The 16,702-nt window shown below is 37.3% G+C and overlaps 1 protein-coding gene and 2 long non-coding RNA genes across 5 annotated transcripts in view; 2 read left to right on the forward strand and 1 right to left on the reverse strand.

The window, feature by feature from the left end:
• LOC309651345 (uncharacterized protein) overlaps nt 1-11,514 on the forward strand; it is a 217,899-nt gene extending 206,385 nt beyond the window's left edge. For all 3 annotated transcript variants that reach the window (XR_014258028.1, XR_014258029.1, XR_014258030.1), the window contains one exon: nt 10,342-11,514. The gene's annotated coding sequence lies outside the window, so the exon portion shown is untranslated. The remainder of the gene's footprint in view (nt 1-10,341) is intronic.
• Nucleotides 1,964-5,249, forward strand: LOC309651371. Its single transcript, XR_014258077.1, has 2 exons — nt 1,964-2,043; nt 3,984-5,249. It is a non-coding gene; the product is annotated as an uncharacterized lncRNA (long non-coding RNA).
• Nucleotides 2,043-16,702, reverse strand: part of LOC309651361 — a 71,216-nt gene continuing 56,556 nt past the window's right edge. Inside the window, exon 3 of the long non-coding RNA XR_014258066.1 lies at nt 2,043-3,600. This is a non-coding gene — a long non-coding RNA (uncharacterized lncRNA). The remainder of the gene's footprint in view (nt 3,601-16,702) is intronic.

The following is a 16,702-nucleotide window of genomic DNA, read 5'->3' on the forward strand; positions in this document are numbered from 1 at the left end:
AGCACTAGGTTTAAAGCTGCCGTTGCGGGAAATGGCCAGAAGGCGGCAGATTTCTACATTCCCAGTTTTGGTTACAAGGGCAGCAGAGCCTTCCTGGAAGTCGTGTTCCTAGGTTGCAAATTAGAATGGAATGTGCCAGGAAAAACCTCCATAAGTTTCTGTCTCAGTACTTCTTGTTCATTGTTTTAATTTAATTTTTTAAATTGAGGTAGTGATTAGAATATTGTTTGTTCTAGATGTACACAGTCTGGTTCATTTGTACAGTATATCTATCTATTCATGTACTCATCCTCTTCCCATGTAAATTATTGCAGTGTGTTAAGTAGACCTCCCTTGGTATATGTTCGGTCTTTTAGATATATGTATTTAATATGCATTTTTATATGTATGGTAACCCTAATCTTAATTTATCCATTCTTCCCACCTTTCTTTTTTAAAATTTTTTAAACATTTTTATTGGAGTATAATTGCTTTACAATGGTGTGTTAGTTTCTGCTTTATAACAAAAGTGAATCAGTTGTACATCCACCTGTCCTTTTACATAACGATCATTTGTTTTCTAAGTCTCTGAGTCTTTCTCTGTGGAAATATGTTCCTTTGTGTCAGTTGTTAGATAACACCTATACGTGATATCACAGGATATTTGTCTTTTGCTTTCTGACTTACCTCATGTTCTGTGACTATCTCTAGGCTCATCTGTGGTGCTGCAAAGAGCAGTGTTTCATTCTTTTCCATGGCTAGTATTCCACTGTGTACATGGACCACTTCTTCTTTGTCCATTCATCTGCTGATGGACATTTTGGTTGCTTCAATGTCTTAGCTACCATGAATATGGCTTCAGTGCAGCTTTGCCAGCCTGTGTCTTCTCGATTCTGGTCTTCTCAGGTGATAGGGCCAACGGTGGCCTGCTGTATCGAATGGTAGCTCAGTGTTTACTTTTAAACGCAGGTCCTTTCTGTTCTCATTATTGGCTGTTACCACTTTACATCTCACCAGCAGCTAGAGGGTACACAGTTCTCTAAATCCCCTTCAGCATTTATTGTTTGTAGACTTTTTGATGATGGTCATTCGACTGTTGTGACTTGAAACCTTTTTGTAGATTAGATTTCCATGAGTCTAATAATTCCTGATGTTGAGCTTTTATCCATTTTCCTTTTTTTAAAAAAAAGAGTGAGTAAAACTTACCTCTTCATACTCTCTTCTTGAAAAATTTGCTCTGTTTTGAATTTTTTTGGCCTTTCCCTACCTCAGGACGTTTTTTTGAGGGCAGGTGTCCTTTACAGCCCTGAGTCCTTGTGAATATTAAGTGACCATTAGCTGTGGGTTTAAAGCCGCTCTTGCGGGAAACGGCCACAAGGCGGCAGCATTTCTACCTTTCTAACTCTGGGTACTTGGGCAACAGAGCCTTCCTGGAAATCGTGTTAGTAGGCTGCAAATTAGACTGGAATGTGCCAGGGCAAACCCCCAAGAGCTTACATCTCCTTATTTCTTGTTTGCTTTTTAAATTTAATTTTTATTTTTTATCAGAGCAAATTTGATAAAAATGTTGTGTTTGTTCTAGGTGTACAGAATCTGGTTCATTATGTATCTATCTATTCATCTTTGGATCCTTTCCCATGTAGGTTATTACAGAGTGTTGAGTAAACCTCTCTTGGTATTCCATAGGTCTTTGGTGATTATATATTTCATATGTATTAGTATATGTCTGTCAACCCCCATATCCTAATTTATCCATTCCTCACACCTTTCCATATGGTTAAACATAATTTTGTTTTCTTAATCCATGAGTGTCCTTCTCTTGGAAATAAGTTCATGGGTATCAATTTTTAGGTAACACCTATAAAGTGATATCATAGGATATCTGTCTTTTGGTTTCTTTCTTACTTCAAGTTGCGTGATTATCTCTAGGTCCTTCTATGGTAGTGCAAACGGCACTGTTTCATGCTTTTGCATGGCTAGTATTCCATTGTGTACATGGACCACTTCTTCTTTGTGCATTCATCTGTTGATGGACATTTTGGTTGCATCCAAGTCTTGGCTATGGTAAATATTTCTGCAGTGCAGGATGGCCAGCCTGTGTCTTTTTGATTCTGGTCTTCTCAGGTGATAAGCCCAGCAGTGGGCCTACCAGATCATATGGTAGCTCAATTTTTACCTTTAAACGCACTTCCATTCTGTTCTCACTGCTGGCTGTTAGCAGTTTACATCCCACCAGCAGCTAGGGTACACAGTTCTCTAAAACCCCTTCAGCATTTACTGTTTGTAGATTCTTTGCTCATGATCATTCTGAGTGATGTGAGGTGAACGTTTTTGTAGATTGGATTTGCATGTCTTTATTTACTTCTGATGTTGAGCATTTTTCCATGCCCCTTTTTTGTTAAACAAAAAAAAAAGAAAAGAAAAAATGTGAGTAAAATATGCCTCTTGAAATTGTCTTCTTAGAGGGTTGCCCTCTTTTGAATTTTTTGGTTGATTTTCGACCCCAGGATTTTTTTTGGTGGCAGGTGTCATTTACAGACCTGCAGTTATTGTGAGTGTTAAGTGACCATTAGCACTGGGTTTAAAGCTGTTGTTGCAAGAAATGGCCACAAGGCTGCAGCATTTCTCCATTCCCAAATCTGGTTCCTAGGGCAACAGAGCCTTCCTGGAAGTCGTGTTCCTAGGTTGTAAATTAGAATGGAATGTGCCAGGAAAAACCCCCATAAGTTTATGTCTCATTACTTCTTGTCATTTTTTAAATTTAATTTTTTTTATCACAGCAAATTTGCTTACAATGTTTTGTTTGTTCTAGGTGTGCAAGATGTGGTTCTTTTACACATATACATATATCTATTCATCTTCGGATCCATTTCCCATGTAGGTTATGACACAATGTTGAGTAGTCTTCTCTTGGTATTCCGTAGGTCTTTGGTGATTATATATTTCACATGTGTTTGTATATCTCTGTTAACCCCAATATCCTAATTTATCTAATCCTCACACCTTTCCATTTGGTTAACCATACGTTTGTTTAATGAATCTGTGATTGCCTTTCTCTGTGGAAATGTCTTCATTGGTATCAATCTTTAGGTAACACCTATTAAGTGATATCATAGGATATGTGTCTTTCGCTTTGTGACTTACTTCAAGTTGTGTGAATACCTCTAGACTCATCTATGGTGCTGCAAACGGCATTGTTTCATTTTTTTCCTTGACTAATATTGCATCTGTACATGTACCAGTTCTTCTTTGTCTACTCATCTGTTGATGGACTTTTTGGTTGCTTCCATGACTTGGCTATTGTAATACTGCTGCAGTGCAGTTTTGCCTGCCTGTGTCTTTCCAATTCTGTCTTCTTCGGTTATAGGCCCAGCATATGGTAGCTCAAAGTCTACCTTTTAAGGGCACCTCCATTCTGTTTTCATTAGTGGCTCTTACCAGTTTACGTCCCATTTAGAGCTGAGGGTACGCATCTCTCCACAACCCCTTCGGCACTTAGTGTTTGCAGAATTTTTGCTGATGGTCATTCTGACTGGTGTGAGCTGATACGTTTTTGCAGATTGGATTTGCATGTCTTTAATAATTCCTAATGTTGAGCATTTTTCCAGGCCTTTCTTTTTTCTGTTAAAAAAAAAAAAGAATTGTGAGTAAAATATACCTTTTGAAATTGTCTTCTTGCAAGGTTGCCCTCTTTAAATTTTTTGGTCGATTTTCGACCCCAGGATTTTTTTTGAGGGCAGGTGTCATTTACAGCCCTGCGATCCTTGTGAATATTAAGTAACCATGAGCAGTGGGTTCAAAGCTGGTGTTTCGGGAAACGGCCACTAGGCAGCAGCATTTCTACATTCCCAAATCTGGTTACTAGGGCAACAGAGCCTTCCTGGAAGTTAGGGTTCCTAGGTTGCAAATTAGAGTGGAATGTTCCAGGTCAAACGCCCAAAAGGTTATGTCTCTGTCTCCTTACTTCTTGTGTGTTTTGTTAATTTAATTTTTTTTTTTTGCAGTAAATTTGATTAGAGTGTTGTGATTGTCTGGGTGTACAGAATCAGGTCAATTATTCATATATATATATCTGTTCATCTTCGGAACCTGTTCCCATGTAAGTTATTACAGGGTGTTGAGTAGACCTCTCTTGATATTTGGTAGGTGTTTGGTGATTATATATTTTATATGTGTTAGTCATTATATAATTTACATATTTTATATGTTATATGTTTATATATGTATAACATACATTAGTATATGTATGTTAATCCCATAATCCTAATTATTCCATTCCTCCCACCTTTCATTTGGTTAACCATTATTTTGTTTTATAAGTCTGTGAGTGTCTTTTTCTATTCATTGGTAGCAATTTTAGGATAACATCTATCAATGATATCATAGGATATTTGTCTTTCCCTTTCGACTTATTTCACATAATATGATTATTTCTAGTCTCATCTGTAGTCATGAAAACCGCAATGTTCATTTTTTTCTGAGTCTAATATTCCATTAGGTACATGTACCACTTCTTCTTTGCCCATTCATCTGTTGATGGACATTTTGTTTGCTTGCATGTCTTGGCTATCATAAATATTGCTGTAGTCATTCAGACTGGTGTGAACTGATACCTTTTTGTGGTTGGATTTGCATGCATCTAATAATTCCTGATATTGAGCTTTTATCCATGTCCTTTTTTAAAAAAAAATGAGTAAAACTTACCTCATATGATCTGGCTAACACACTACTGGGACTATTAACCGAAAAGACTAGAATCAAAAAGACACAGACACCCAAACGTCCACTGCGCTAAGATTTAAAACAACTAAAACATGGAAGCATACAAAAGGCCCTTTGACACATGTATGGACCAAGAAGAAGTGGTACATATACACAATGGAGTATTAGCCACAAAAAATGATGAAACTATGCTCTTTGTAGCACCATAGATGAGTGTAGAGGCAATCATACCACATGAAGTCAGTCAGAAAGGGAAAAAAAATGTCCTATGATATATTTTGTAGGTGTTATTTAAAAATTTATACCAATGAACAAATGTCCACGTATAAATGCTGACAGACTTATGGGAACAAGATCTGAGGATGAACAGAGGTATATATATGTATGTATAAATGAACCAGTTTCTGTACATGTGGAATAAACAAAATATTTTACTCAAACTTGCTCTGATAAAAAATAAAAATTAAATTAAAGAAACAAACAAGAAGTAAGGAGACATAAGCTTTTGGGGGTTTGTCCTGGCACATTCCACTCTAATTGACAACCTAGGAATATGACTTCCTGGAAAGCTCTGGAGTTGCCAGTGTAGAAATGCCGACTTGTGGCCAATTCTTTCAAAAACAGCTTTAAAACCAGGGCTGATTATCACGTAATATTCACAAAGATTGCAGGGCTGTAAATGACACCTGCCCTTACAAATATCTCACGGTCTTGAATTGAGAAAAAAATTCAAAACAGGACATGGAAAAGTGGTCAACATGATAAATAATTGGATGAATGTAAATCCAATCCACAAAGAAATATCACCTCAAAAAAGGAAGAATGGAAATCACTAAAAAGTCTACAAAGAATAACTGCAGAAGGGTTGTGGAGAAATGCATATCCTCCTATGAATCTGGAAATAGGAAAACTGGTAAGAGTCACTCATGCATGAGAACAGAATGGAGCTCCGTTGAAAAGCTATAAATTGAACTACCATTTGATCCGGCAGGCCCACTACTGGGCCTGTCACCTGGGAAGACCAGAATCGAAAAGACACAGGCTGGCAAACCTGCACTGCAGCAATATTTGAAATAGCCAAGGCGTGGAAACAACCAAAATGTCCATCAACCGCTGAATGGACAAAGAACTGGTACATGAACACCATGAATATTAGCCAAGGAAAATAATGAAACGATGCCTTTGCAGGCCTATAGATCAGCCTAGAGATGATCACACTGCGTGAAGTCAGAAAGAGAAAGACAACTATACTATGATATAGTTTAGAGATATTATCTAAAAATTAATACAAATGAACCTATTCCCACAGAGAAAGACACTCACAGACTTAGAATTCAAACTATGGTAATCCTAAAGGAAAGGTGGGAGGAATGGATAAATTAATATTAGGGTTACCATACGTATACAAATTCATAATAAATACATATATCAAAAAGACCGACCGTATACCATGGGAGGTCTACTCAATACTCTGTAATAACCTACATGGGAAGAGGATCTGTACATGAATAGATAAATGTATATGTACAAATGAATCAGATTGTATACTCCTAGAACAAACAATATTGTAATCAAATTACTCTGATAAAAAATTAAAAATTAAAAACAAAAAACAATAAGTCAGGAGACAAACTTCTGGGCGTTTATTCTGGCACATTCCACTCTACAACCTAGGAACACGACTTCCAGGAAGACTCTGTTGCCCTAGTAACAAGAGTTGAGAACGTAGAAATGCTGCCGCCTTGTGGCGGTTTCCCACAACAGCAGCTTTAAACACAGAGCTAATGGTCACTTAATATTCACAAGGACTACAGGGCTGTAAATGACACCTGCTCTCAAAAAATGTCCTGAGGTAGGGAATAGCTAAGAAAATTCAACACATGGCAAATTTTTCAAGAAGTCAATATGAAGAGGGAAGTTGTACTCACTCTTTAAAAAAAAAAAGTTATGCTTAAAAGCTCAGTATAAGGAATATTAGACACATGCAAATCCAACCTACAAAAAGGTTTCACCTCACACCAGTCAAATGAACATCAGCAAAAAGTCTACAAACAATCATTGCTGAAGGGGTTTTAGAGAACTGTGTAGCCTCTAGCTGCTGGTGGGATGTAAAGTGGTAACAGCACTAATGAAAACAGAATGGAGGTGCTTTACAAGGTAAAAATTGAGCTACCATATGATCCGGCAGGCCACCTTCTGGGTCTATAACCAAAGAAGACCAGATCGGAAAGACAGAGGCAGGCAAATGTGCACTGCATCAATATTTAAATAGCCAAGACGTGGAAGCAAAAAAAAATGTCCATGAACAGATGAATGGACAAACAAGAAGTGGTATATGTACAGAATGGAATATTAGCCATGAAAAAAAAATGAAACAATGCCATCTGCAGTGCCACAGACGAACCTAGAGATAATCACACAACTTGAAATGAGTCAGAATGCAAAAGACAAATGTCCTATGATATCACTTGTGTTATCTAAAAATTGATAAAAATGAACATATTTCCATAGAGAAAGCCAATCTCAGATTCAGAAGACAAATTATGGTTAACTAAATGGAAAGGTGTGAGGAATGGATAAATTAGGATACTGGGGTTAACAGACATATACTAATACATATAAAATAAATAATCACCAAAGACCTAACGAATACCAAGAGAGGTCTACTCAACACTCTGTAATAACCTACATGGAAAAGGATACAAAGATCAGTAGATGTATGTATATGTGTAAATGAACAAGATTATGTACACCTAGAACAAACGACATTTTTAAATCAAATTTGCTCTGATAAAAAATAAAAATTAAAGACACAAACAAGAAATAAGGAGACTAAAACTTAGGGGTGTTTGTCCTGGCACATTCCACTCTAATCTGCAACCTAAAAGCACAGCATCCAGGAAGGTTCTGTTGCCCTAGTAACCAGAGTTGGTAATGTAGAAATGCTGCTACCCTCTGGCCGTTTACTCAGACAGCAGCTTTAAACCCACTGCTAATGGTCACTTATATTCACAAGGACTGCAGGTGTGTAAATGACACATGTCCTCAAAAAATGTCCTGGGGTAGGGAATGGCCAAAAAAATTCACAACACGGCAAATTTTTCAAGAAGACAATTTGAAGTCGTAAGTTTTACTCAATCTTAAAAAAATAAAAAGGATATTGATAAAAGCTCAATATCAGGAATTCTTAGAGACGTGCAAATCCAATCTACCCAAAGTATTACCTCACACCAGTCAGAATGACCATCGCAAAAAGTCTACAAACAATAGATGCTGAAGGGGCTGTGGAGAATAGCGTACCCTCTAGGTCTAAGTGGGTTGTAAACTGGTAAGAGCCAATAATGACAAGAGAATGGCAGTGCGTTTAAAAGGTAAAAATTGAGATACCATATGATCCGGCAGGCCCACTACTGGGCCTGTCACCTGAGAAGACCAGAATCAAAAAGACACAGGCTGGCAATCGTGTACTGCAGCAATATTTACAATAGCCAAGACATGGAAACAACCAAAATGTCCATGAACAGATGAATGGACGAAGAAGTCGTCCATGTACACAATGGAATATTAGCCACGGAAAAGAATGAAACAATGCCGTTTGCAGCACCATAGATGAGCCTAGTGATAATCACACAAGTCAGAAAGCGAAAGACACATATCCTATGATATCACTTATAGGTGTTATCTAAAAATTGATACTAATGAACTTATTTCCACAGAGAAGGACACTCATGTATTCAGAAAAAAAACTTACGGTTAACCAAATGGAAAGGTGTGAGGAATGTATGAATGAGGATATTGGGGTTAACAGACATATGCTAATATATATAAAATATATACTCACCAAAGACATATGGAATACCAAGAGAGGTCTACTCAACATTCTGTATAACCTACATGGAACAGGATCCGAACATGAAAAGATGTATGTATCAATGAAACAAATTCTGTACACCTAGAACACAACACTGCAATCAAATTTGCTCTGATAAAAATAAAAATTAAACTAACAAAACAAACAAGGAGATATAAGCTTTTGGGGATTTGTCCTGGCACGTTCCACTCTAATTTACAACTTACAGACAGGACTTCCAGGAAGGCTCTGTTGCCCTAGCAACCAGAGTTGGGAATGTAGAAATGCTGCCGCCTTGTGACCATTTCCTGCAACAGATTTAAACCCAGTACTAATGGTCCCTCAATATTCACAATAACTACAGGGCTGTAAATGACACATGCCCTCAAAAAATGTCCTGGTGTAGTTAATGGCCAAAAAAATTCAGGACATGGCAAATTTCTCAAAAAATAATTTGAAGAGATAAGTTTCACTCACTCTTTTAATAAAAAAAAAAACAAAGAAAATGGACATAGATAAAAGCTCAATATTTGGAGTTATTAGATGCATGCAAATCCAAACTACAAAAAGGTATCACTACCCATAATACAAAATGCCATCAGTAAAAAGTCTACAAACAATGCTGAAGGGGTGGTGGAGAAATGCATACTGAATATGCTGTTGGTTGGATGTAAACTGGTAACAGCTAATAATGAGAACAGAATGGAGCTGCATTTAAAAGGTAAAAATTGAGCTACCATATGATCTGGCCAATCCACTAATGGGCCTATAACCTAACAACCAGAATCGGAAAGAAACAGACAGGCAAACATGCACTACAGCAATATTTATGATAGCCAAGACATGCAAGCAAACAAAATGTCCATCAACAGATGAATGGACAAAGAAGAAGTGGTACATGTACCTAATGGAATATTAGACTCAGAAAAAAATGAACATTGCGGTTTTCATGACTACAGATGAGACTAGAAATAATCATATTATGTGAAATAAGTCGAAAGGGAAAGACAAATATCCTATGATATCATTGATAGATGTTATCCTAAAATTGCTACCAATGAATATATTTCCACAGAAAAAGACACTCACAGACTTATAAAACAAAATAATGGTTAACCAAATGAAAGGTGGGAGGAATGGAATAATTAGGATTATGGGATTAACATACATATACTAATGTATGTTATACATATATAAACATATAACATATAAAATATGTAAATTATATAATGACTAACACATATAAAATATATAATCACCAAACACCTACCAAATATCAAGAGAGGTCTACTCAACACCCTGTAATAACTTACATGGGAACAGGTTCCGAAGATGAACAGATATATATATATGAATAATTGACCTGATTCTGTACACCCAGACAATCACAACACTCTAATCAAATTTACTGCAAAAAAAAAAATTAAATTAACAAAACACACAAGAAGTAAGGAGACAGAGACATAACCTTTTGGGCGTTTGACCTGGAACATTCCACTCTAATTTGCAACCTAGGAACCCTAACTTCCAGGAAGGCTCTGTTGCCCTAGTAACCAGATTTGGGAATGTAGAAATGCTGCTGCCTAGTGGCCGTTTCCCGAAACACCAGCTTTGAACCCACTGCTCATGGTTACTTAATATTCACAAGGATCGCAGGGCTGTAAATGACACCTGCCCTCAAAAAAAATCCTGGGGTCGAAAATCGACCAAAAAATTTAAAGAGGGCAACCTTGCAAGAAGACAATTTCAAAAGGTATATTTTACTCACAATTCTTTTTTTTTTTTAACAGAAAAAAGAAAGGCCTGGAAAAATGCTCAACATTAGGAATTATTAAAGACATGCAAATCCAATCTGCAAAAACGTATCAGCTCACACCAGTCAGAATGACCATCAGCAAAAATTCTGCAAACACTAAGTGCCGAAGGGGTTGTGGAGAGATGCGTACCCTCAGCTCTAAATGGGACGTAAACTGGTAAGAGCCACTAATGAAAACAGAATGGAGGTGCCCTTAAAAGGTAGACTTTGAGCTACCATATGCTGGGCCTATAACCGAAGAAGACAGAATTGGAAAGACACAGGCAGGCAAAACTGCACTGCAGCAGTATTACAATAGCCAAGTCATGGAAGCAACCAAAAAGTCCATCAACAGATGAGTAGACAAAGAAGAACTGGTACATGTACAGATGCAATATTAGTCAAGGAAAAAAATGAAACAATGCCGTTTGCAGCACCATAGATGAGTCTAGAGGTATTCACACAACTTGAAGTAAGTCACAAAGCGAAAGACACATATCCTATGATATCACTTAATAGGTGTTACCTAAAGATTGATACCAATGAAGACATTTCCACAGAGAAAGGCAATCACAGATTCATTAAACAAACGTATGGTTAACCAAATGGAAAGGTGTGAGGATTAGATAAATTAGGATATTGGGGTTAACAGAGCTATACAAACACATGTGAAATATATAATCACCAAAGACCTACGGAATACCAAGAGAAGACTACTCAACATTGTGTCATAACCTACATGGGAAATGGATCCGAAGATGAATAGATATATGTATATGTGTAAAAGAACCACATCTTGCACACCTAGAACAAACAAAACATTGTAATCAAATTTGCTGTGATAAAAAATAAAAATTAAATTTAAAAAATGGGGCTTCCCTGGTGGCGCAGTGGTTGAGAGTCTGCCTGTCAATGCAGGGGACACGGGTTCGAGCCCTGGTCTGGGAAGATCCCACATGCCGCAGAGCAGCTAGGCCCGTGAGCCACAGTTACTGAGCCTGCGCCTCTGGAGCCTGTGCTCCACAACAAGAGAGGCTGCGACAGTGAGAGGCACGCGCACCGCGATGAGGAGTGGTCCCCACTTGCCACAACTGGAGAAGGCCCTCGCACAGAAACGAAGACCCAACACAGCCATAAATTAAATTAATTAATTAATTAATTAATTTAAAAAAAAAAACTCCAAATAAACTCTTTAAAAAAAAAAAACAAAAAACAAAAAACTCCAAATAAACTCTTTAAAAAAAAAAAAAAAATGACAAGAAGTAATGAGACATAAACTTATGGGGGTTTTTCCTGGCACATTCCATTCTAATTTACAACCTAGGAACACGACTTCCAGGAAGGCTCTGTTGCCCTAGGAACCAGATTTGGGAATGGAGAAATGCTGCAGCCTTGTGGCCATTCTTGCAACAACAGCTTTAAACCCAGTGCTAATGGTCACTTAACACTCACAGTAATTGCAGGTCTGTAAATGACACCTGCCCCCAAAAAAATCCTGGGGTGGAAAATCAACCAAAAAATTCAAAAGAGGGCAACCCTCTAAGAAGACAATTTCAAGAGGCATATTTTACTCACATTTTTTTTCTTTTTTTTTGTTTTTAAAAAAAAGCATGGAAAAATGCTCAACATCAGGAATTAATAAAGACATGCAAATCCAATCTACAAAAACGTTCACCTTACAGCAGTCAGAATGATCATCAGCAAAAAAGTCTACAAACAATAAATGCTGAAGGGGTTTTAGAGAACTGTATACCCTCTAGCTGTTGGTGGGATGTAAACTGGTAACAGCCAGTACTGAGAACAGAATGGAGGTGCGTTTAAAGGTAAAAATTGAGCTACCATATGATCTGGTAGGCCCACTGCTGGGCCTATCACCTGAGAAAACCAGAATCAAAAAGACACAGGCTGGCCATCCTGCACTGCAGAAATATTTACCATAGCCAAGACTTGCAAGCAACCAAAATGTCCATCAACAGATGAATGCACAAAGAAGAAGTGGTCCATGTACACAGTGGAATATTAGCCATGGAAAAGAATGAAACAGTGCCGTTTGCACCACCATGGAAGGACCTACGGTTAATCACACAACTAGAAGTAAGAAAGAAACCGAAAGACAGATATCCTATGATATCAGTTATAGTTGTTACCTAAAAATTGATACCCATGAACTTATTTCCAAGAGAAGAACAGTCATGGATTAAGAAAACAAAATTATGTTTAACCATATGGAAAGGTGTGAGGAATGGATATGGGGGTTGACAGACATATACTAATACATATGAAATATATAATCACCAAAGACCTATGGAATACCAAGAGAGGTCTACTCAACACTCTGTAATAACCTACATGGGAAAGGATCCAAAGATGAATAGATAGATACATATATTGAACCAGATTCTGTACACCTAGAACAAACACAACATTTTTATCAAATTTGCTCTGATAAAAAATAAAAATTAAATTTAAAAAGCAAACAAGAAATAAGGAGATGTAAGCTCTTGAGGGTATACCCTGGCACATTCCAGTCTAATTTGCAGCCTACTAACACAATTTTCAGGAAGCCTCTGTTGCCCAAGTACCCAGAGTTTGAAAGGTAGAAATGCTGCTACCTTGTGGCCGTTTCCCGCAAGAGCGGCTTTAAACCCACAGCTAATGGTCACTTAATATTCACAAGGACTCAGGGCTGTAAAGGACACCTGCCCTCAAAAAACGTCCTGAGGTAGGGAATGGCCAAAAACATTCAAAACAGAGCAAATTTTTCAAGAAGACAGTATGAAGAGGTAAGTTTTACTCACTCTTCAAAAAAAAAAAAAAAGGAAAATGGATAAAAGGACATCAGGAATTATTAGACTCATACAAATCTAATCTACAAAAGGGTTTCAACTCACACCAGTCGAATGACCATCAGCAAAAAGTCTACAAACAACAAATGCTGAAGGGGATTTAGAGAACTGTGTACCCTCTAGCTGCTAGTGAGATGTAAAGTGGTAACAGCCAATAATGAGAACAGAAAGGAGCTGTGTTTAAAAGTGAAAATGGAGTTACCATATGATCTGGTAGGCCCACTCCTGGGCCTATCACCTGAGAAGACCAGAATCGATAAGATACAGGCTGGCAAAGCTGCACTGCAGCAATATTCACATTAGCCAAGACATGGAAGCAACCAAAATGTCCATCAGCAGATGAATGGACAAAGAAGAAGTGGTCCATGTACACAATGGAATATTAGCCACGGAAAAGAATGAAACACTGCTCTTGGCAGCACCATAGATGAGCCTAGAGATAATCACAGAACATGAGGTAATTCGGAAAGCAAAAGACAAATATCCTATGATATCACTTATAGGTGTTATCTAACAACTGACACAAATGAACATATTTCCACAAAGATGCTCACAGACTTAGGTAGTTTATCTAAAAGGGAAGGTGGGAGGAATGGATAAATTAAGATTAGGGTTACCACATGTATACAAATACATATTAAATACATATGTCAAAAAGACCGACCATATACCAAGGGAGGTCTACTGAACACTCTGTAATAATTTACATGGGAAGAGGATCTGTACATGAATAGATATGTATAATGTACAAATGAACCAGATTGAGTACACCTAGAACAAACAATATTCTAATCAATACCCCAATTAAAAAAATTAAAACAACGAACAAGAAGTAATGAGACATTAACTTACGGCGGGTTTTCCTGGCACATTCCATTCTAATTTACAGCCTAGGAACACCACTTCCAGGAAGGCTCTGCTGCCCTAGTAACCAGATTTGGGAATGGAGAAGTGCTGCCGCCTTATGGCCATTTCCCACAACAGCAGCTTTAAACCCAGTGCTAATGGTCACTTAATATTCACAATAACTGCAGGGCTGTAAATGACACCTGCCCTCAAAAAATGTCTTGGGGTAGGTAATGGCCCAAAAACTTCAAAACACGGAAAATTTTTCAAGAAAAAAATTTGAAAAGATAAGTTTTACTCACACTTTTATTTAAAAAAAAAAGTACATGGATAAAAGCTCAATATCAGGAATTACTGGTCAAATCCAAATCCAAACTACAAAAAGATATCACCATTCCACATTCAAAATGCCATCTGTAAAAAGTCTACAAACAATGAATGCTGAAGGGTTTGTGGAGAAATGCATACCCACTATGCTGTTGGTTGGATGTAACCTGGTAACAGCTAATGACGAGAACACAATGGAGCTGCGTTTAAAAGGTAAAAACTGAGCTACCATATGATCCGGTCGATCCACTAATGGGCCGATAACCTAAGAAGACCAGAATCAGAAAGACACAGGCAAGCAAACATGCACTGCAGCAATATTTACAATAGCCAAGACATGGAAGCAAACAAAATGTCCATCAACAGACAAATGGACAAAGAAGAAATGGTACACATACCTAATGGAATATTAGCCTCAGAAAAAACTGAACAATGCCATTTTCATGACTACAGATGTGCCTAGAAATAATCATATTATGTTAAGTCAAAAGGGAATGACATATCCTATGATATTTATAGATGTTATCCTGAGATTGCTATCAATGAACATATTTCCATAGAAAAAGACACAGACTTATAAAACAAACTAATGCTTAACCAAAATGAAAGGTGGGAGGATGGATAAATTAGGATTATGGGGTTAATGTACATATACTAATGTATGTTATATGTATATAAACATATAAAATATATAATTTATATAATCACTAATACATATAAAATTTATAATCACCAAACACCTACCAAATACCGAGGGAGGTCTACTCAACACTCTGTAATAACCTACATGGTAACAGGATCCGAAGATGAACAGATATATGTATGAATAATTGACCAGATCCTGTACACCCAGACAATCACAACACTCTAATCAAATTTACTCTGATAAAAAATATAAATTAAATTTAAAAAACAAACATAAGTAAGGAGACATAAGCTTTTGGGGGTTTGTCCTGGAACATTCCACTCTAAATTGCAACCTAGGAATACGACTTCCAGGAAGGCTCTGCTGCCCTTGTAACCAAAACTGGGAATGTAGAAATCTGCCGCCTTCTGGCCATTTCCTGCAACGGCAGCTTTAAACCTAGTGCTAATGGTCACTTAATATTCACAAGGACTGCAGGGCTTTAAATGACAACTGCCCTCAAAAAATGTCCTGAGGTCAGGAATGGACATTAATATTCAAAACAGGGCAAACTCTCGAGAAGACAATTTCAAGAGGTAAATTTGCTCACACTGTTGTTCTTTTTTTTCAAAAAGGACATGAAAACATGTTCAACATCAAGAATTATTAGAGACATGCAAATTTAAACTACAAAAAGGTATCACCTCACACTAGTCTGAATGGCCATCAGAAAAAAATGTCTGCAAACAATAAATGCTGAATGGGTTTCCGAGAATGGGTACCCTCCTATGCTGTTGCTGGGATGTAAACTGGTAACAGCCACTAATTAGAACAGAATGAAGGTGCCTTTGAAAGGTAACAGCTGAGCTATCATATGATCCTGCCAAAACACTAATGGGCCTATAACCCGAGAAGACCAGAATTCAGAAAGATGCAGGCACCCAAACGTGAACTGCAGCGATATTTACAATAGCCAGACATGGATGCAACCAAAATGTACATCTACAAGTGAATGGACAAAGAAAAAGTGGTACGTACACAATGGAATATTAACCATGGAAAAGATGAAACGATGCCTTTTGCAGCACCACAGATGAGCCTAGAGATAAGCATACTATGTAAAAGTAAGTCAGAAAGAGAAAGACAAATATCCGATGATATCATTTACTGGTGTTATCTAAAAATTGATACCCATGAACATATTCCCACAGAGAAAGACCCATACAGACTTAGAAAAAGGTGAAAGGAATGGAAAAATTAGGACGTTGGGGTTAACATACATTTAATAATACATATAAAATATATAATCAAGGAGGACCTACTGGATGCCAAGGGAGGTCTACTCAACACTCTGTAATGACCAACATGGTAAAGAATCTAAACCTGATTAGATATATGTATATGTATGAATGAACCAGATTCTGTACACCTAGAACAAACACAACATTGTAATCAAATTTACTCTGATAAGAAATAAAAATTAAAGTAAACAAGAAGTAATGTGACACAAGGTTTTGTGTATTTGTCCTGGCACTTTCCACTCTAATTTACAACCTAGGAACAGGAGTTCCACTAAGGCTCTGTTTGCCCTAGCAATCAAGTTGAGTATGAATAAATTTCACTACCTTGTTGCCCTTTCCTGCAACTGAAACTTTAAAACCAATGCTTATGGGTACTTAATATTCACAAGGACTCTAGGGCTGTAAATGACA

This window comes from Balaenoptera physalus (genome assembly GCF_965194825.1).
Source record: "Balaenoptera physalus genome assembly, chromosome: 21".
Lineage (NCBI taxonomy): Eukaryota > Metazoa > Chordata > Mammalia > Artiodactyla > Balaenopteridae > Balaenoptera > Balaenoptera physalus.